The 21,635-nt window shown below is 48.2% G+C and overlaps 1 long non-coding RNA gene across 1 annotated transcript; it reads left to right on the top strand.

The window, feature by feature from the left end:
• The first annotated feature begins 20,932 nt into the window (after nt 1–20,932).
• On the top strand, nt 20,933–21,403 carry LOC306921459. Its single transcript, XR_013789767.1, has 3 exons — nt 20,933–21,000; nt 21,146–21,202; nt 21,309–21,403. It is a non-coding gene; the product is annotated as an uncharacterized lncRNA (long non-coding RNA).
• The last annotated feature ends 232 nt before the right edge of the window (nt 21,404–21,635 follow it).

The following is a 21,635-nucleotide window of genomic DNA, read 5'->3' on the forward strand; positions in this document are numbered from 1 at the left end:
CCAGCAGCACGGCCAGCAGCACGGCCAGCACGGCCAGCCCGGCCAGCAGCACGGCCAGCCCGGCCAGCCCGGCCAGCACGGCCAGCACGGCCAGCACGGCCAGCCCGGCCAGCACGGCCAGCCCGGCCAGCACGGCCAGCACGGCCAGCCCGGCCAGCACGACCAGCCCGGCCAGCAGCACGGCCAGCCCGGCCAGCCCGGCCAGCACGGCCAGCCCGGCCAGCACGGCCAGCCCGGCCAGCCCGGCCAGCACGACCAGCACGGCCAGCCCGGCCAGCACGACCAGCACGGCCAGCCCGGCCAGCCCGGCCAGCCATAATGTGCATTGAAAAGTTACTTTCTAAGTCTTAATATATAATAAGTACAATAAAGTACAATAAAGAACATTTACCATGCACTTTGTTGTCTTTTCAATGTTGTTTTAGAGCTTCTTCTGGAATATTATGTCCTCTTGTTGATATCATAAAAGTGTCAATTATGTGATTGTCCTGCCTGTGCGGGCACCAAATGCCCTCCTCCAACCTTTCGGCCACCTCTTGCCCCGTAGGATTTGATTCTGCTATAGCTAGGATATGATCCACTTCTCTGCACCCATGATTCTGCTATAGCTAGGATATGATCCACTTCTCCGCACCCATGATTCTGCTATAGCTAGGATATGATCCACTTCTCCGCACCCATGAATCCATATTTTGGTTGATAGCAATAAATCCACCAGTATTTTGATACAGTTGGAGGCCATCGATATTGTCCTTTTCTTTTTGCTGAGGTTTGCGTGATCTGCGCAAAAGGACAGTTAACCCATTTTGGGCGGGAACCCCTTTTGGTGTTTTAAACATTATGTTATAATTTAGCTATTGAAAGATAGCAGATCTACAAGCTCATAGCGCGCCACCGAGTGGCGCGCTACGAGCTTGTAGATCTGCTATTTTTGAAAAATCGTGAAAATATGAGGATTTAGAAGGATTTAAAAAAAAATTGAGGTCAGGCCTAAATGGGTCAAATGATAACGGACAATATCGGTGGCACCCAACTGTATGTGATCAGTCACGAGACACATGACTGTAACCATACACCAAATGCTCTTAATACTGTTTAACTCCTGCCTGTGGCTGGAAATGGATTAAACACCTGCTCTGACACTTAGTCTGTTTTGCAAGGATACACGTTAGACCAAAAAAAAGAAGAAGAAGAAGCAGATACAATAACACACAAAAATTGCACAATATTATTTACGATAAGAATTGTGATTGGCTGAAAGACACTATAAATACTGTACAGATTGTTGCACAAATTTAAAAAAATCGCATTGTTGAGCATACTGTACCACGACTCTGAATACACTGACTCGGAACACGGATCGGAATACGACTTTTCAAGGTAAATTAATATAGAAGTTAATTATTATATACCTTTGTATTTTTTGCATAGTTACTGCATTTTTTGGAATCAGAGCTGGAGCTGTTTATTGGCAAGGTTTGGTCACATTCAAGGATTGTTGACTTGGTGCTTTGTTCTTAGACACAGACTAGTTACATACTGTACAACAAGATCAGAGAAAAGGTATCACATCATATAAAACATGAAACATTTAATATAAGCATAAAAGAGTCAGACCATGAAATGGGAACGGTATTGGAAGGGTAGTGTACAGTCTATACTGTAACACTTTAGACAGAAATGTTGATCTTATTATTATTATTATTATTACATTTATCAAGTTTTGTGTGCATGAAACATAGTGACTATGGCCAGTGCACCAGGCCAAATTTCCGGTCCCCACCGTGCGGCCCATGGGGGCGTGAAAATTCAGGGGGGGGACTCTACATGTCCTCTGGGCCCGACTCTTCGCGTGGACACCACTTGTTCGCCCATCAGTCCAACGGATGACCCACACTGATTTGTTTCTCTTTGTTTATTATTAATACATTTTTAGGGCACTATCTTGCAGTTCAAGCATAATTCCACAGGGTGGCAAAAACTATTAGAACAGTGCTCTGTGTACACCTCCCACAGTATGCTATGGGAAACAGTGTTTCTGATATAGTGACCTCCCGTGGACCCTGGATCTGGCTGGGAAAGGCTAGAATAGGGTCTACTAGGCTCTTGTCAGCCCTGTAGGTCCTCACGCTTGAGATGAACCACTGTAGTGTGTACACAGGCCATAGTTTTTACATGAGTTTGGGTGCACGGCCAATAGTTTTACATAGACTATAGTACAGTAATGTCCTGTAGGGCCACAGTATGCTATGGGAAACAGTGTTTCTGATATAGTGACCTCCCGTGGACCCGCACGCACGCACGCACGCATGCACGCACGCACGCACGCACGCACGCACGCACGCACGCACGCACGCACGCACGCACGCACGCACGCACGCACGCACGCACAGTTAGATGGCTATACTAGGCTGGATCTGGCTGGGAAAGGCTAGAATAGGGTCTACTAGGCTCTTGTCAGCCCTGTAGGTCCTCACGCTTCAGATGAACCACTGTAGTGTGTACAAAGGCCATAGTTTTTACATGAGTTTGGGTGCACGGCCAATAGTTTTACATAGACTATAGTACAGTAATGTCCTGTAGGTCCACAGTATGCTATGGGAAACAGTGTTTCTGGTATAGTGACCTCCCGTGGACCCTCACGCACGCACGCACGCACGCACGCACGCACGCACGCATGCACGCACGCACGCACGCACGCACGCATGCATGCACGCAAGCACGCACAGTTAGATGGCTATACTAGGCTGGATCTGGCTGGGAAAGGCTAGAATAGGGTCTACTAGGCTGTACTAGGCTCTTGTCAACCCTGTAGGTCCTCACGCTTGAGATGAACCACTGTGTACACAGGCCATAGTTTTTACATGAGTTTGGGTGCACGGCCAATAGTTTTACATAGGCTATAGTACAGTAATGTCTCGTACAGCTTAGTCCAGCCTAGTACATCCTAGTCCAGCCTAGTCCAGCCTAGTACAGCCTAGTACAGCCTAGTACAGCCTAGTGCAGCCTAGTACAGCCTAGTCCATCTTAGTACAGCCTAGTCCACCCTAGTACAGCCTAGTGCAGCCTAGTGCAGTCTAGGCCAGCCTAGTCCAGCCTAGTACAGCCTAGTCCACCCTAGTCCAGCCTAGTGCAGCCTAGTCCAGCCTAGACCAGCCTAGTCCAGCCTAGTCCAGACTTGAGAAGCCTAGTCCAGCCTAGAGCAGCCTAGTCCAGCCTGGGAAAGGCTAGAATAGGGTCTACTAGGCTCTTGTCAGCCCTGTAGGTCCTCACGCTTGAGATGAACCACTGTAGTGTGTACACAGGCCATAGTTTTTACATGAGTTTGGGTGCACGGCCAATAGTTTTACATAGACTATAGTACAGTAATGTCCTGTAGGGCCACAGTATGCTATGGGAAACAGTGTTTCTGATATAGTGACCTCCCGCCTAGTACAGCCTAGTACAGCCTAGTGCAGCCTAGTACAGCCTAGTCCATCTTAGTACAGCCTAGTCCACCCTAGTACAGCCTAGTGCAGCCTAGTGCAGCCTAGGCCAGCCTAGTCCAGCCTAGTACAGCCTAGTCCACCCTAGTACAGCCTAGTCCAGCCTAGTGCAGCCTAGTCCAGCCTAGACCAGCCTAGTCCAGCCTAGTCCAGACTTGAGAAGCCTAGTCCAGCCTAGAGCAGCCTAGTCCAGCCTGGGAAAGGCTAGAATAGGGTCTACTAGGCTCTTGTCAGCCCTGTAGGTCCTCACGCTTGAGATGAACCACTGTAGTGTGTACACAGGCCATAGTACAGCCTAGTCCACCCTAGTACAGCCTAGTCCAGCCTAGTGCAGCCTAGTCCAGCCTAGACCAGCCTAGTCCAGCCTAGTCCAGACTTGAGAAGCCTAGTCCAGCCTAGAGCAGCCTAGTCCAGCCTGGGAAAGGCTAGAATAGGGTCTACTAGGCTCTTGTCAGCCCTGTAGGTCCTCACGCTTGAGATGAACCACTGTAGTGTACAGCCTAGTGCAGCCTAGTGCAGCCTAGGCCAGCCTAGTCCAGCCTAGTCCAGCCTAGTGCAGCCTAGTCCAGCCTAGACCAGCCTAGTCCAGCCTAGTCCAGATTTGAGAAGCCTAGTCCAGCCTAGAGCAGCCTAGTCCAGCCTGGGAAAGGCTAGAATAGGGTCTACTAGGCTCTTGTCAACCCTGTAGGTCCTCACGCTTGAGATGAACCACTGTGTACACAGGCCATAGTTTTTACATGAGTTTGGGTGCACGGCCAATAGTTTTACATAGGCTATAGTACAGTAATGTCTCGTACAGCCTAGTCCATCCTAGTCCAGCCTAGTCCAGCCTAGTACAGCCTAGTACAGCCTAGTACAGCCTAGTGCAGCCTAGTACAGCCTAGTCCATCTTAGTACAGCCTAGTCCACCCTAGTACAGCCTAGTGCAGCCTAGTGCAGTCTAGGCCAGCCTAGGCCAGCCTAGTACAGCCTAGTCCACCCTAGTCCAGCCTAGTGCAGCCTAGTCCAGCCTAGACCAGCCTAGTCCAGACTTGAGAAGCCTAGTCCAGCCTAGAGCAGCCTAGTCCAGCCTGGGAAAGGCTAGAATAGGGTCTACTAGGCTCTTGTCAGCCCTGTAGGTCCTCACGCTTGAGATGAACCACTGTAGTGTGTACACAGGCCATAGTTTTTACATGAGTTTGGGTGCACGGCCAATAGTTTTACATAGACTATAGTACAGTAATGTCCTGTAGGGCCACAGTATGCTATGGGAAACAGTGTTTCTGATATAGTGACCTCCCGCCTAGTACAGCCTAGTACAGCCTAGTGCAGCCTAGTACAGCCTAGTCCATCTTAGTACAGCCTAGTCCACCCTAGTACAGCCTAGTGCAGCCTAGTGCAGCCTAGGCCAGCCTAGTCCAGCCTAGTACAGCCTAGTCCACCCTAGTACAGCCTAGTCCAGCCTAGTGCAGCCTAGTCCAGCCTAGACCAGCCTAGTCCAGCCTAGTCCAGACTTGAGAAGCCTAGTCCAGCCTAGAGCAGCCTAGTCCAGCCTGGGAAAGGCTAGAATAGGGTCTACTAGGCTCTTGTCAGCCCTGTAGGTCCTCACGCTTGAGATGAACCACTGTAGTGTGTACACAGGCCATAGTACAGCCTAGTCCACCCTAGTACAGCCTAGTCCAGCCTAGTGCAGCCTAGTCCAGCCTAGTCCAGCCTAGTCCAGACTTGAGAAGCCTAGTCCAGCCTAGAGCAGCCTAGTCCAGCCTGGGAAAGGCTAGAATAGGGTCTACTAGGCTCTTGTCAGCCCTGTAGGTCCTCACGCTTGAGATGAACCACTGTAGTGTACAGCCTAGTGCAGCCTAGTGCAGCCTAGGCCAGCCTAGTCCAGCCTAGTCCAGCCTAGTGCAGCCTAGTCCAGCCTAGTCCAGCCTAGTCCAGATTTGAGAAGCCTAGTCCAGCCTAGAGCAGCCTAGTCCAGCCTGGGAAAGGCTAGAATAGGGTCTACTAGGCTCTTGTCAACCCTGTAGGTCCTCACGCTTGAGATGAACCACTGTGTACACAGGCCATAGTTTTTACATGAGTTTGGGTGCACGGCCAATAGTTTTACATAGGCTATAGTACAGTAATGTCTCGTACAGCCTAGTCCAGCCTAGTACATCCTAGTCCAGCCTAGTCCAGCCTAGTAGAGCCTAGTACAGCCTAGTACAGCCTAGTGCAGCCTAGTACAGCCTAGTCCATCTTAGTACAGCCTAGTCCACCCTAGTACAGCCTAGTGCAGCCTAGTGCAGTCTAGGCCAGCCTAGTCCAGCCTAGTACAGCCTAGTCCACCCTAGTCCAGCCTAGTGCAGCCTAGTCCAGCCTAGACCAGCCTAGTCCAGCCTAGTCCAGACTTGAGAAGCCTAGTCCAGCCTAGAGCAGCCTAGTCCAGCCTGGGAAAGGCTAGAATAGGGTCTACTAGGCTCTTGTCAGCCCTGTAGGTCCTCACGCTTGAGATGAACCACTGTAGTGTGTACACAGGCCATAGTTTTTACATGAGTTTGGGTGCACGGCCAATAGTTTTACATAGACTATAGTACAGTAATGTCCTGTAGGGCCACAGTATGCTATGGGAAACAGTGTTTCTGATATAGTGACCTCCCGCCTAGTACAGCCTAGTACAGCCTAGTGCAGCCTAGTACAGCCTAGTCCATCTTAGTACAGCCTAGTCCACCCTAGTACAGCCTAGTGCAGCCTAGTGCAGCCTAGGCCAGCCTAGTCCAGCCTAGTCCACCCTAGTACAGCCTAGTCCAGCCTAGTGCAGCCTAGTCCAGCCTAGACCAGCCTTGTCCAGCCTAGTCCAGACTTGAGAAGCCTAGTCCAGCCTAGAGCAGCCTAGTCCAGCCTGGGAAAGGCTAGAATAGGGTCTACTAGGCTCTTGTCAGCCCTGTAGGTCCTCACGCTTGAGATGAACCACTGTAGTGTACAGCCTAGTGCAGCCTAGTGCAGCCTAGGCCAGCCTAGTCCAGCCTAGTCCAGCCTAGTCCAGCCTAGACCAGCCTAGTCCAGCCTAGTCCAGATTTGAGAAGCCTAGTCCAGCCTAGAGCAGCCTAGTCCAGCCTGGGAAAGGCTAGAATAGGGTCTACTAGGCTCTTGTCAGCCCTGTAGGTCCTCACGCTTGAGATGAACCACTGTAGTGTGTACACAGGCCATAGTACAGCCTAGTCCACCCTAGTACAGCCTAGTCCAGCCTAGTGCAGCCTAGTCCAGCCTAGACCAGCCTAGTCCAGCCTAGTCCAGACTTGAGAAGCCTAGTCCAGCCTAGAGCAGCCTAGTCCAGCCTGGGAAAGGCTAGAATAGGGTCTACTAGGCTCTTGTCAGCCCTGTAGGTCCTCACGCTTGAGATGAACCACTGTAGTGTGCAGCCTAGTGCAGCCTAGTGCAGCCTAGGCCAGCCTAGTCCAGCCTAGTCCAGCCTAGTGCAGCCTAGTCCAGCCTAGACCAGCCTAGTCCAGCCTAGTCCAGATTTGAGAAGCCTAGTCCAGCCTAGAGCAGCCTAGTCCAGCCTGGGAAAGGCTAGAATAGGGTCTACTAGGCTCTTGTCAGCCCTGTAGGTCCTCACGCTTGAGATGAACCACTGTAGTGTGTACACAGGCCATAGTTTTTACATGAGTTTGGGTGCACGGCCAATAGTTTTACATAGACTATAGTACAGTAATGTCCTGTAGGGCCACAGTATGCTATGGGAAACAGTGTTTCTGATATAGTGACCTCCCGTGGACCCGCACGCACGCACGCACGCACGCACGCACGCACGCACGCACGCACGCACGCAGAGCAGCCTAGTCCAGCCTAGTTCAGCCTAGTCCAGCATATTTTGTTGGTCTATTGGTAAACTATTGGTCGTGCACACACATGTAAAAACTATTGCCTGTGTACACAGTGGTTATTCCCTAGTGCGAAAAGGTTCAGGACTCACAAGAGCCTATAGTACAGCTTAATAGAGTCTATTAGAGTCCAGTACAGCCTAGTACACCCTATTCTAGCCTATTCCAGCCTGATCCAGCCTAGTATAGCTTAGTATAGCCATCTAAATACCCCCCCTCCTAGTCTATTCTCCCACTAGACTGGACTAGGCTAGACGTGGGTGTACATGGCTGTACCAGACCCTACTGGCCTCTAATAGGCTGTTTTCGGCTCTAGTAGACTGTGCTAGGCTGTACTAGGGTCTATTAGGCTGTACGAGGCAGTAAAGTACTATAGCCTAGAAATGTTCATGTAAAACTATTGGCCGTGCACACAAACTCCTGTAAAAACTATTGCCCGTGTACACAGTGGTTATTTCAAGTGCGAGGAACTACAGGGCTGACAAGAGTCTAGTACAGCCTAGTACACCCTATTCTAGCCCTTTCCAGCCCGATCCAACCTAGTATAGCCTAGTACAGCCATCTAAATACCCCTCTCTCCAAGTCTATTCTCCCACTAGGCTGGACTAAGCTAAACTTGTGTGTACAAGGCTGTACTAGACTCTACTGGGCTCCAATAGGCTGTTTTCGGCTCTAGCAGACTGTACTAGGCTCTATTAGGCTGTACGAGGCAGTAAAGTACTATAGCCTAGAAATGTTCATGTAAAACTATTGGCCGTGCACACAAACTCCTGTAAAAACTATTGCCCGTGTACACAGTGGTTATTTCAAGTGCGAGGAACTGCAGGGCTGACAAGAGTCTAGTACACCCTATTCTAGCCTATTCCAGCCTGATGTAGCCTAGTATAGCCTAGTACAGCCATCTAAATACCCCCCCCCCTCCTAGTCTATTCTCCCACTAGGCTGGATTAAGCTAAACGTGGGTGTACAAGGCTGTACTAGACTCTACTGGGCTCCAATAGGCTGTTTCCGGCTCTGGCAGACTGTACTAGGCTCTATTAGGCTGTACGAGGCAGTAAAGTACTATAGCCTAGAAATGTTCATGTAAAACTATTGGCCGTGCACACAAACTCCTGTAAAAACTATTGCCCGTGTACACAGTGGTTATTCCCAAGTGCGAGGAACTACAGGGCTGACAAGAGCCTAGTACAGCCTAATAGAGGCTATTAGAGTCTAGCACAGCCTAGTACACCCCATTCTAGCCTTTTCCAGCCTGATCCAACCTAGTATAGCCTAGTACAGCCACCAAAATACCCCCCTCTCCAAGTCTATTCTCCCACTAGGCTGGACTAGGCAGGACGTGTGTGTACAAGGCTATACTAGACTATACTGGCCTCTAATAGGCTGTTTTCGGCTCTAGTAGACTGTGCTAGGCTGTACTAGGGTATATTAGGCTGTACGAGGCAGTACAGTACTATAGCGTAGAAATGTTCATGTAAAACTATTGGCCGTGCACACAAACTCCTGTAAAAACTATTGCCCGTGTACACAGTGGTTATTTCAAGTGCGAGGAACTACAGGGCTGACAAGAGCCTAGTACAGCCTAGTACACCCTATTCTAGCCCTTTCCAGCCTGATCCAGCCTAGTATATCCTAGTATAGCCATCTAAATACCCCTCTCCCCTAGTCTATTCTCCCACTAGGTTGGACTAGGCTAGACGTGGTTGTACATGGCTGTACTAGACTCTACTGGGCTCTAATAGGCTGTTTTCAGCTCTAGTAGACCATGCTAGGCTGTACTAGGGTCTATTAGGCTGTACGAGGCTGTAAAGTACTATACCTAGAAATGTTCATCTAAAACTATTGGCCGTGCACACTAACTCCTGTAAAAACTATTTCCCGTGTACACAGTGGTTATTCCCAGGTGCAAGGAAATACAGGGCTGACAAGAGCCTAGTACAGCCTAGTACACCCTATTCTAGCCTATTCCAGCCTGATCCAGCCTAGTATAGCCTAGTACAGCCATCTAAATACCCCTCTCTCCAAGTCTATTCTCCCACTAGGCTGGACTAAGCTAAACGTGGGTGTACAAGGCTGTACTAGACTCTACTGGCCTCTAATAAGCTGTTTTCGGCTCTAGTAGACTGTGCTAGGCTGTACTAGGGTATATTAGGCTGTATGAGGCAGTACAGTACTATAGCGTAGAAATGTTCATGTAAAACTATTGGCCGTGCACACAAACTCATGTAAAAACTATTGCCCGTGTACACAGTGGTTATTTCAAGTGCGAGGAACTACAGGGCTGACAAGAGCCTAGTACAGCCTAGTACACCCTATTCTAGCCCTTTCCAGCCTGATCCAGCCTAGTATATCCTAGTATAGCCATCTAAATACCCCTCTCCCCTAGTCTATTCTCCCACTAGGTTGGACTAGGCTAGACGTGGGTGTACATGGCTGTACTAGACTCTACTGGGCTCCAATAGGCTGTTTTCGGCTCTAGCAGACTGTACTAGGCTCTATTAGGCTGTACGAGGCAGTAAAGTACTATAGCCTAGAAATATTCATGTAAAACTATTGGCCGTGCACACAAACTCCTGTAAAAACTATTGCCTTTGTACACAGTGGTTATTTCAAGTGCGAGGAACTGCACACACGCACGCACGCATGCACGCACGCACGCACAGTTAGATGGCTATACTAGGCTGGATCTGGTTGGGAAAGGCTAGAATAGGGTCTACTAGGCTGTACTGGACTATACTAGGCTCCATTAGGCTGTACTAGGCTCTTGTCAGCCCTGTAGGTCCTCACGCTTGAGATGAACCACTGTGTACACAGGCCATAGTTTTTACATGAGTTTGGGTGCACGGCCAATAGTTTTACATAGGCTATAGTACAGTAATGTCTCCTACAGCCTAATAGAGCCTAGTACAGGCTGTATTAGGCTATACTATGCTTGATCCTGCTGGAATAGGCTAGACTAGGGTGTACTACGCTGTACTGGACTCTAATAGGCTGTACTAGGCTCTTGTCAGCCCTGTAGCTCCTCACACTTGAAATTAACCACTGTGTACACAGGCAATAGATTTTACATGAGTTTGTGTGCACGGCCAATAGTTTTGAACGTGTGCGTGTGTGTGTGTGTGTGTGTGTGTGTGCGTGCGTGCGTGCGTGCGTGCGTGCGTGCGTGCGTGCGAGGAGTAGAGTAGCTTTGCCCTTACACCTGTAAGCGTCCATTTGGTTCCATTCGTACCCTCTCAGAGTTAAGGGGGTGCTTACAAATAAAACATTTGAGAACTACTTGTACTTATTGGACTCATAATGTATATGGAGATCTCTGTATCTGCCTGTCTGCCTGTGTCTAGTGAAAACTGACTGTGAAAAGTGTACTGGTTAAGTAATCAATCAGGCAGGTGTGGGGTTGCCATGGCAATCAATTGGCTGAGGCAGAGGCTGGGAATTCTACAGGTGAGGGGACTTAGGCTAATTAGCTCCACTGGCAGAGCCTGACCAAAGCCTTTTGTGGTGTTTCTCCAGCTGGAATAGGCTAGACTACTAGACTAGGGTGTACGGCTGTACTAGACTATATTTTACACGCACGCACGCACGCACGCACGCACGCACGCACAGTTAGATGGCTATACTAGGCTGGATCTGGTTGGGAAAGGCTAGAATAGGGTCTACTAGGCTGTACTGGACTATAATAGGCTCCATTAGGCTGTAGTAGGCTCTTGTCAGCCCTGTAGGTCCTCACGCTTGAGATGAACCACTGTGTACACAGGCCATAGTTTTTACATGAGTTTGGGTGCACGGCCAATAGTTTTACATAGGCTATAGTACAGTAATGTCTCCTACAGCCTAATAGAGCCTAGTACAGGCTGTATTAGGCTATACTATGCTTGATCCTGCTGGAATAGGCTAGACTAGGGTGTACTACGCTGTACTGGACTCTAATAGGCTGTACTAGGCTCTTGTCAGCCCTGTAGCTCCTCACACTTGAAATGAACCACTGTGTACACGGGAAATAGTTTTTACATATGTTTGTGTGCACGGCCAATAGGCTATAGTACAGTAATGTCTCGTACAGCCTAATAGAGCCTAGTCCAGCCTACTAGAGCTGAATACAGCCTATTAGAGCCCAGTAGTCTAGTACAGCCTAGTATACCCACGTCTAGCCTAGTGTGGAGAATAGACTAGGAGAGGGGGGGAAGTTATATGGCTGTACTAGGCTATACTACGCTTGATCCGGCTAGACTAGGGTGTACTACGCTGTACTAGACTCTAATAGGCTCCATTAGGCTGTACTAGGCTCTTGTCAGCCCTGTAGTTCCTCACACTTGGGAATAACCACTGTGTACACGGGCAATAGTTTTTACAGGAGTGTGTGTGCATGGCCAATAGTTTTACATGAACATTTCTAGGATATAGTACTCTACTGCCTCGTACAGCCTAATAGACCCTAGTACAGCCTAGCACAGTCTACTAGAGCCAAAAACAGCATATTAGAGCCCAGTAGAGTCTAGGACAGTCATGTACACCCACATCTAGCCTAGTCCAGCCTAGTGAGAGAATAGACTTGGAGAGGGGGGATTTTGGTGGCTGTACTAGGCTATACTAGGCTGGATCAGGCTGGAATAGGCTAGAATGCAGTGTACTAGACTGCACTGGACTCTAATTGGCCCTATTAGGCTGTATCAGGCTCTTGTAAGCCCTGTAGTTCCACGCACTTGAGGTTAACAACTGCGTACACAGGCAATCGTTTTTACATGAGTTTGTGTGCTCGGACAATAGTTGTACATGGAACATTTCTAGGCTTTTGTACTTTACTGCCTTGTAAAGCCTAATATACCCTAGTACAGCCTAGCACAGTCTACTAGAGTCAAAAACAGCCTATTAGAGCCTTGTAGAGTCTAGTACAGCCATGTACACCCACGTCTAGCCTAGTCCAACCTAGTGGGAGAATAGACTTGGAGAGAGGGGTATTTAGATGGCTGTACTAGGCTATACTAGGCTGGATCAGGCCGGAATAGGCTAGAATAGGGTGTACTAGGCTGTACTAGGCTCTTGTCAGCCCTGTATTTCCTTGCACTTGGGAATAACCACTGTGTACACGGTATAACAATCAGGCCTATTGGCGTATAAGTCTGAGTTATATAAAATAAAATAAATAAATAAAGGTCCTGTACCTGCGACAGTAAATCTAGATACTGGAAATGAACAGTAGTATAGAGCACAAGGAAAACGCAAAACTATTCCCCTTTAGGTGAAATGGCTGGTCTTTATAATATTTACAGATCGAATCAAACCAAAATCATACAAACTGGGCAATCAATCCCTTCAAAATGTAAATTAAATGTTCCAGTCCCTTCAAATTATCCCCTGCAATGTCCCTTTAAAGGTGCCCCCAAAGTCAGTGTTCCAAAAGTAATCCCGAAAAAAGTAATCAGAGTATCCAGATTAATCCAACTGCTGTAGATCCTCTTCTGTTCAATTTAGACAGTCCAAAAAACGTACAAAACAAAAAGGCAAAGCCTTGCTTACCGGAAAAATGAAAAAGTATCTGCTGCTCACCCCACCTTTAAGTCGGGCGTGGTCCGCTGGGTCCTTTGTTCACCAGCTCTGTTTGTTTGACAGAGCTCCAAGCCTCAGAAGCTGGCCTACCAAACTTTATTTCCTTCCCTTGGCAAAGTTCTTCGGTCAGACCGGCATTTTCTGCGTTTTACCTCTGAATTGGCATAGTATTGGCCTTTAAAAGAGTGTGTTTGGCAAAGAAAACTAGCAACACCAAACTCTCTCCTTACTGCCCAAAATGGAACCCAGGCTCGGCGCCTCACTTCCTGGTCTTTTATAGTTTCCTGGCAATATTTCTCACACACATTTCCCCACAGCTCCCCTTGTGATCAAACCTTGTCATAACAGAAAATTGATGACCATGGTTCAATTACACACAACACATTATTATTGTATATCCGTACACTACATTTCAGTGTTAAATATTCAACCTTGGTTTAACAAACATATTCCCCTGTTATCCCCCAGTATGTTTAATTTTCTTTCATACTCATACCAGGCCAGGAAATACATTGTTTCACATTTCACATTTTATGTGGCAGTGTCACAACGGGCAATAGTTTTTACAGGAGTTAGTGTGCACGGCCATTAGTTTTACATGAACATTTCTAGGTATAGTACTTTACTGCCTCGTATAGCCTAATAGACCCTAGTACAGCCTAGCACAGTCTACTAGAGCCAAAAACAGCCTATTAGAGCCCAGCAGAGCCTAGTCCAGCCTAGTGGGAGAATAGACTTGGAGAGAGGGGTATTTTGGTGGTTGTACTAGGCTATACTAGACTGGATCAGGCTGGAATATGCTAGAATGCGGTGTACTAGGCTGTACTGGACTCTAATAGGCCCTATTAGGCTGTACCAGGCTCTTGTCAGCCATGTAGTTCACGCACTTGAGGTTAACCACTGCGTAAGCAGGCAATAGTTTTTACATGAGTTTGTGTGCACGGACAATAGTTGTACATGGAACATTTCTAGGCTTTTGTAAAGCCTAATATACCCTAGTACAGCCTAGTACAGTCTACTAGAGCCAAAAACAACATTAGAGCCCAGTAGAGTCTAGGACAGCCATGTACACCCACGTATAGCCTAGTCCAACCTAGTGGGAGAATAGACTAGGATGGGGGGGGGGGGGTATTTAGATGGCTGTACTAGGCTGGAACAGGCTGGAATAGGCTAGAATAGGGTGTACTAGGCTGTACTAGACTTTAATAGGCTCCATTAAGCTGTACTAGGCACTTGGGAATAGCCACTGTGTGCACGGCCAATAGTTTTACATGAACATTTCTAGACTTTAATGGCTGTAATAGACTTGTCCGTGATAAGAGCTTCTCTTCACACGGGTGGGATTGTTTTCTATTAGCCTGCCGTGTACACCATTCTTTTTCTGTGTGACTGCCATGCAGGCAAACACGTGTGGCTCAGCCAGGAATGGTATGCTTATCAAAATATTTCCATTATGCGTTACCATGGCGAGGTATTTCGCAATAAGCGATGTCCAAAACCCATTAAGGACCCCAGGGGGTCCCCAAACCACACTTTGATAACCATTGAAGGACCCCATCGAGACCCATCAAGGACCCCATGGGGTCCCCGAACCACACTTTGATAACCAGTGTTGGACCTCATCGAAACCTATCAAGGACCCCAAGGGGTCCCCGAACCACACTTTGATAACCAGTGTTGGACCTCATTGAAACCTATCAAGGACCCCAAGGGGTCCCCGAACCACACTTTGATAACCAGTGAAGGACCCCATCGAGACCCATCAAGGACCCCAGGGGGTCCCCGGACCACACTTTGATAACCAGTGTTGGACCTCATCGAAACCTATCAAGGACCCCAAGGGGTCCCCGAACCACACTTTGATAACCAGTGAAGGACCCCATCGAGACCCATCAAGGACCCCATGGGGTCCCCGAACCACACTTTGATAACCAGTGTTGGACCTCATCGAGACCTATCAAGGACCCATGGGGTCCCCGAACCACACTTTGATAACCAGTGTTGGACCTCATCGAAACCTATCAAGGACCCCAAGGGGTCCCCGAACCACACTTTGATAACCAGTGTTGGACCTCATCGAAACCTATCAAGGACCCCAAGGGGTCCCCGAACCACACTTTGATAACCAGTGAAGGACCCCATCGAGACCCATCAAGGACCCCAGGGGGTCCCCGGACCACACTTTGATAACCAGTGTTGGACCTCATCGAAACCTATCAAGGACCCCAAGGGGTCCCCGAACCACACTTTGATAACCAGTGAAGGACCCCATCGAGACCCATCAAGGACCCCATGGGGTCCCCGAACCACACTTTGATAACCAGTGTTGGACCTCATCGAGACCTATCAAGGACCCCATGGTGTCCCCGAACCACACTTTGATAACCAGTGTTGGACCCCATCGAGACCCATCAAGGACCCCAGGGGGTCCCCGGACCACACTTTGATAACCAGTGTTGGACCTCATCGAAACCTATCAAGGACCCCAAGGGGTCCCCGAACCACACTTTGATAACCAGTGAAGGACCCCATCGAGACCCATCAAGGACCCCATGGGGTCCCCGAACCACACTTTGATAACCAGTGTTGGACCTCATCGAGACCTATCAAGGACCCCATGGTGTCCCCGAACCACACTTTGATAACCAGTGTTGGACCCCATCGAGACCCATCAAGGACCCCATGGGGTCCCCGAACCACACTTTGATAACCAGTGTTGGACCTCATCGAGACCCATCAAGGACCCCATGGGGTCCCCGAACCACACTTTGCTAACCAGTGTTGGACCCCATCGAGACCCATCAAGGACCCCATGGGGTCCCCGAACCACACTTTGCTAACCAGTGTTGGACCCCATCGAGACCCATCAAGGACCCCATGGGGTCCCCGAATCACACTTTGATAACCAGCGTTGGACCCCATCGAGACCCATCAAGGACCCCATGGGGTCCCCGAACCACACTTTGATAACCAGCGTTGGACCCCATCGAGACCCATCAAGGACCCCAGGGGGTCCCCGTACCACACTTTGATAACCAGCGTTGCACCCCATCGAGACCCATCAAGGACCCCATGGGGTCCCCGAACCACACTTTGATAACCAGTGTTGGACTTCATCGAGACCCATCAAGGACCCCATGGGGTCCCCGAACCACACTTTGATAACCAGTGTTGGACCTCATCGAGACCCATCAAGGACCCCATGTGGTCCCCGAACCACACTTTGATAACCAGTGTTGGACCTCATCGAAACCTATCAAGGACCCCAAGGGGTCCCCGAACCACACTTTGATAACCAGTGAAGGACCCCATCGAGACCCATCAAGGACCCCAGGGGGTCCCCGGACCACACTTTGATAACCAGTGTTGGACCTCATCGAAACCTATCAAGGACCCCAAGGGGTCCCCGAACCACACTTTGATAACCAGTGAAGGACCCCATCGAGACCCATCAAGGACCCCATGGGGTCCCCGAACCACACTTTGATAACCAGTGTTGGACCTCATCGAGACCTATCAAGGACCCCATGGTGTCCCCGAACCACACTTTGATAACCAGTGTTGGACCCCATCGAGACCCATCAAGGACCCCATGGGGTCCCCGAACCACACTTTGATAACCAGTGTTGGACCTCATCGAGACCCATGAAGGACCCCATGGGGTCCCCGGACCACACTTTGCTAACCAGTGTTGGACCCCATCGAGACCCATCAAGGACCCCATGGGGTCCCCGAACCACACTTTGCTAACCAGTGTTGGACCCCATCGAGACCCATCAAGGACCCCATGGGGTCCCCGAACCACACTTTGATAACCAGCGTTGGACCCCATCGAGACCCATCAAGGACCCCATGGGGTCCCCGAACCACACTTTGATAACCAGCGTTGGACCCCATCGAGACCCATCAAGGACCCCAGGGGGTCCCCGAACCACACTTTGATAACCAGTGAAGGACCCCATCGAGACCCATCAAGGACCCCAGGGGGTCCCCGAATCACACTTTGATAACCAGCGTTGGACCCCATCGAGACCCATCAAGGACCCCATGGGGTCCCCGAACCACACTTTGATAACCAGCGTTGGACCCCATCGAGACCCATCAAGGACCCCAGGGGGTCCCCGTACCACACTTTGATAACCAGCGTTGCACCCCATCGAGACCCATCAAGGACCCCATTGGGTCCCCGAACCACACTTTGATAACCAGTGTTGGACTTCATCGAGACCCATCAAGGACCCCATGGGGTCCCCGAACCACACTTTGATAACCAGTGTTGGACCTCATCGAGACCCATCAAGGACCCCATGTGGTCCCCGAACCACACTTTGATAACCAGTGTTGGACCCCATCGAGACCCATCAAGGACCCCATGGGGTCCCCAAACCACACTTTGATAACCAGTGAAGGACCCCATCGAGACCCATCAAGGACCCCAGGGGGTCCCCGAACCACACTTTGATAACCAGCGTTGGACCCCATCGAGACCCATCAAGGACCCCATGGGGTCCCCGAACCACACTTTGATAACCAGCGTTGGACCCCATCGAGACCCATCAAGGACCCCAGGGGGTCCCCGTACCACACTTTGATAACCAGCGTTGGACCCCATCGAGACCCATCAAGGACCCCATGGGGTCCCCGAACCACACTTTGATAACCAGCGTTGGACCCCACCGAGACCCATCAAGGACCCCATGGGGTCCCCGAACCACACTTTGATAACCAGCGTTGGACCCCATCGAGACCCATCAAGGACCCCATGGGGTAACCGAACCACACTTTGATAACCAGTGTTGGACCCCATCGAGACCCATCAAGGACCCCTGGGGGTCCCCGAACCACACTTTGATAACCAGCGTTGGACCCCATCGAGACCCATCAAGGACCCCATGGGGGTCCCCGAACCACACTTTGATAACCAGCGTTGGACCCCATCGAGACCCATCAAGGACCCCATGGGGGTCCCCGAACCACACTTTGATAACCAGCGTTGGACCCCATCGAGACCCATCAAGGACGTCCCCGAACCACACTTTGATAACCAGTGTTGGACCACATCGAAACCTATCAAGGATACCAGGGGGTCCCCGAACCACACTTAAGTGTTGGACCCCATAGAAAGTCCTTTCTAGGCTGGAGTAGGCTAGACTATGGCTCTCTGCTGCCCCCCGTTGACAAAATGGTGTAAACACAGACAGGTTCACGAAAAGCAGTGGCGCGTGTTCACGCTCCGGATGAACTATGGGAAGTGTTCCCTGCCGGGTGCACCGGCACTAGTTTGTATACGGGCCATAGTTTCTTACCATTGAAACAACCTGCTGTGAACACCACTTTAATTGTTATTATTATTATTATTATTATTATTATTATTATTATTATTATTATTATTATTATTATTATTATTATTATTATTACTATTATTATTATTATATACTGTCATTCTCTTTTGTAGATGCAGTTATTTGGAGTGAAGATTGTTGCTCTTGTCGGCTTCCTCATACTTCTGTCCAGCTGTGAGGTGAGACTTACGGGACATGACAACCAGGACCTGTAAATATCTGTTCACTGAGTTATTGAACAGTCTTTCTGCTTGCTTTTAAAGGCTGATCTGTTCACTGAGTTACTGAACAGTCTTTATGCTTGCTTTTAAAGGCTGATCTGTTCACTGAGTTACTGAACAGTCTTTCTGCTTGCTTTCAAAGGCTGATCATGGCCATGATCATGTCATGGAGAAGCGTCTGAGCCATGAGGTCAGCATTTCTCTAATACAAATGTACTACTAGTAGTAGAGTACTTCTAGGAGTACTCGGAAAGTGTGCGCTCTCTCTCTCTCTCTCTCTCTCTCTCTCTCTCTCTCTCTCTCTCTCTCTCTCTCTCTCTCTCTCTCTCTCTCTCTCTCTCTCTCATAAAAATCCTGATAAACAAATGTTTATTTAAAAAAAGAACAATGGTACCAGACATCACAACAATGACATGTAAACTGTGTAAAAAAAATAATAATAATAATAATAAAACGCGTTCTGCATGATTTTAAAGGCTGATCGTGACCATGGCCATCATATTGAGAAGCGGTCCGGATATGGGAGCTATGAGGTTAGTATTGTGTGTGATGGATAACTTGTGTAGTCTGGTAATTTGGTATTTGAATATTTAGCTATTACAATTAAACATGTATTCCTTCTTTGTAGCGCTACTATGGCTACGGCTCATCTTACCTACGCATGCTGTACTCTCTGCCATACCTGAGGGGGGCGTGGGCCCCTCCACCACCAGGACGATAGAGCTAGGACCCGAGACCACATTCTACAAAATGTCTCCATGACATGTTTCTGAAAAACGTATCAGTGGTGCACTCAGTCAAACACCCCCAGAATGATCTGTATTTGGTCACAGACCCCCCCCATCTGAAAATATGTTGTCCCCCCCCAGAAGCAAATATTGGAGTTTAGGCCCATTTAGGCCTGACCTCAAAATTTAAAAAAAAATCTTCTAAATCCTCCAGTTTTCTGAAATAAATATTTTCACGATTTTTCAAAAATAGCAGACCTACAAGCTCATAGCGCGCCACTCGGTGGCGTGCTATGAGCTTGTAGATCTGCTATTTTTCAATAGCTAAATTATAACATAATGTTTAAAACACCAAAAGGGGTTCCCGCCCAAAATGGGTTTAACATGTTTGCTGGGAGATAATATAATATTCAAAGATTTGCACACATTTTCACATTTTTCATTCAGCTGAAAGTTTAAAATAATAGTTAAAGTGGTAAAAAGCTATAAAAGGTGACACAGATGCGTCGTCAGGTCTAAATGAGTGATAGGCTGAATCTAAGTACAATAAAGAACACGTGAAATGCATTTTGGCGTCTGTTGATTTTTGAGGCACTGGTTACAAAGTTGGTTTACTGTGTTTCTTGTCATGATATTAAGCTGATGGTTGTTGTAAACAACCTAGTTTTGCTTAGTACGTACATTTGGCAATATTTGACGTCCTGGGAAACGTCCCGTATGTAGTGCCCAAAGACGTCTGTGGACGTCTTTGCAAAAAAAAACATTTCTTTCTCTCTCTCTCTTTTTTTAATATAACAAAAAAATGAATGTAAAAAGTGGGCACCCTGTTTTTTTAAAGTGTTGTGTGGGCACACAAAGCGTTAATTAATTATGTCCACAACTATTTCTAAGTCTATAGACTTGGCGGTTGTTTAGGAATTGAATTGCATTGAAGGAAGCATTCATGAGGTCAGTTCAGGGCTCTCCCCAGGTTGGACGGACGGGAGAGCTAGCGCCGAGGGTTAACAGCTTAGGCATTGGGCACTGGGTGAAAAATGGGTTACAAAATCACGGGATAAAGTTTTTAATTAGACTTGGTGGTTGTAAACAATCATAGAAGTGTACCGTAACTGTACTGTACTGTACTGTACTGTACTGTACTGTACTGTACTGTACTGTACTGTACTGTACTGTACTGTACTGTACTGTACTGTACTGTTTTTTGGTAAATGGCAGACACATTATGATGCCGGTGTTTGGCACCCACCCTAATTCCAGTATAATTTTAAGCAACATATCAAAAACTATTTTTAAATGTTACCGGTCACATTAAGACACATATGGCTGCATGGTCGTGGCATAATTATGCAACCATACAGCGATATACTCTTAATGCTTTCTAACTCCTCTCTGTGGCTGAACGTGGGATTAATGAGCTCCTCTGATAAGCTTGTTTTGCTAAAGCCACAGCAGCTACATGTTGCACTCAAGACAACAAGCTGTATACACAGTAACGTACAAATAAGTTGCAAAATAATATAACCCCCCCAATAATAATATGAGTTGTGATTGGCCGAAAGGCTATATAAATACTGGACTGTCACTGGACTGAATATTGGACTTGTATTGATTACTGTACACCAGACTGAAATCAAGGACTTATTTGAAAGGAGAGCACAGCTGCCACGGTCAAGAAGGTAGGATTTTTCATACTATGTTGTTTTGTTTCTGTAATTGTTTGAATTATGGCATTTTCTTTGTTCATTATTTTTATATTATTGTATTTTTAGATGCAGTTATTTGGAGTGAAGATTATTGCTCTTGTTGGCTTCATCATACTTCTGTCCAGCTATGAGGTGAGACCGCCAATATATACCAGACATCACCACTGTACATACATACATACGGTACAGTACGAACAGGAACTGTACAGGCTACAGGAACTGTAAAATATCTGTGCTAATCTTTAAAAAAAAAAAATCTTTCTGCTGCTTTTAAAAGGCCGATGGTGACGCCGCGTCACACGTCATTGTGAAGCGTTCAAGTTCAAGCGAAGAGGTCAGCATTTGCGGATGATTTGATTCGATTTGTTTAACATCACATTGTCACGATTGAAGCTACATCTTTGGCCTGTCGTCATAACAACTATCTTATCTCTTTTCAGCAATCGATCCTACGCATGCTCATGTTCTTTCCTCCGCCTCCTCCTCCACCGGTGCCACCCCCTCCTCCTGGCAGATAGAGACTGGGGAGCACAAGGCCTGACCTCAACATTTAAAAAGAAATCTTCTAAATCCTCTTTCTGAAATACATATTTTCACGATTTTTCAAAAATAGCAGACCTACAAGCTCGTAGCGCGCCACTCGGTGGCGCGCTATGAGCTTGTAGATCTGCTATTTGTCAATAGCTAAATTATAACATAATGTTTAAAACATCAAAAGGGGTTCCCGCCCAAAATGGGTTAAGTCGGGGACCCACGTTTTCGTCGAC

The sequence above is a fragment of the Electrona antarctica genome (assembly GCF_951216825.1).
Source record: "Electrona antarctica genome assembly, chromosome: 4".
Taxonomy (NCBI): domain Eukaryota; kingdom Metazoa; phylum Chordata; class Actinopteri; order Myctophiformes; family Myctophidae; genus Electrona; species Electrona antarctica.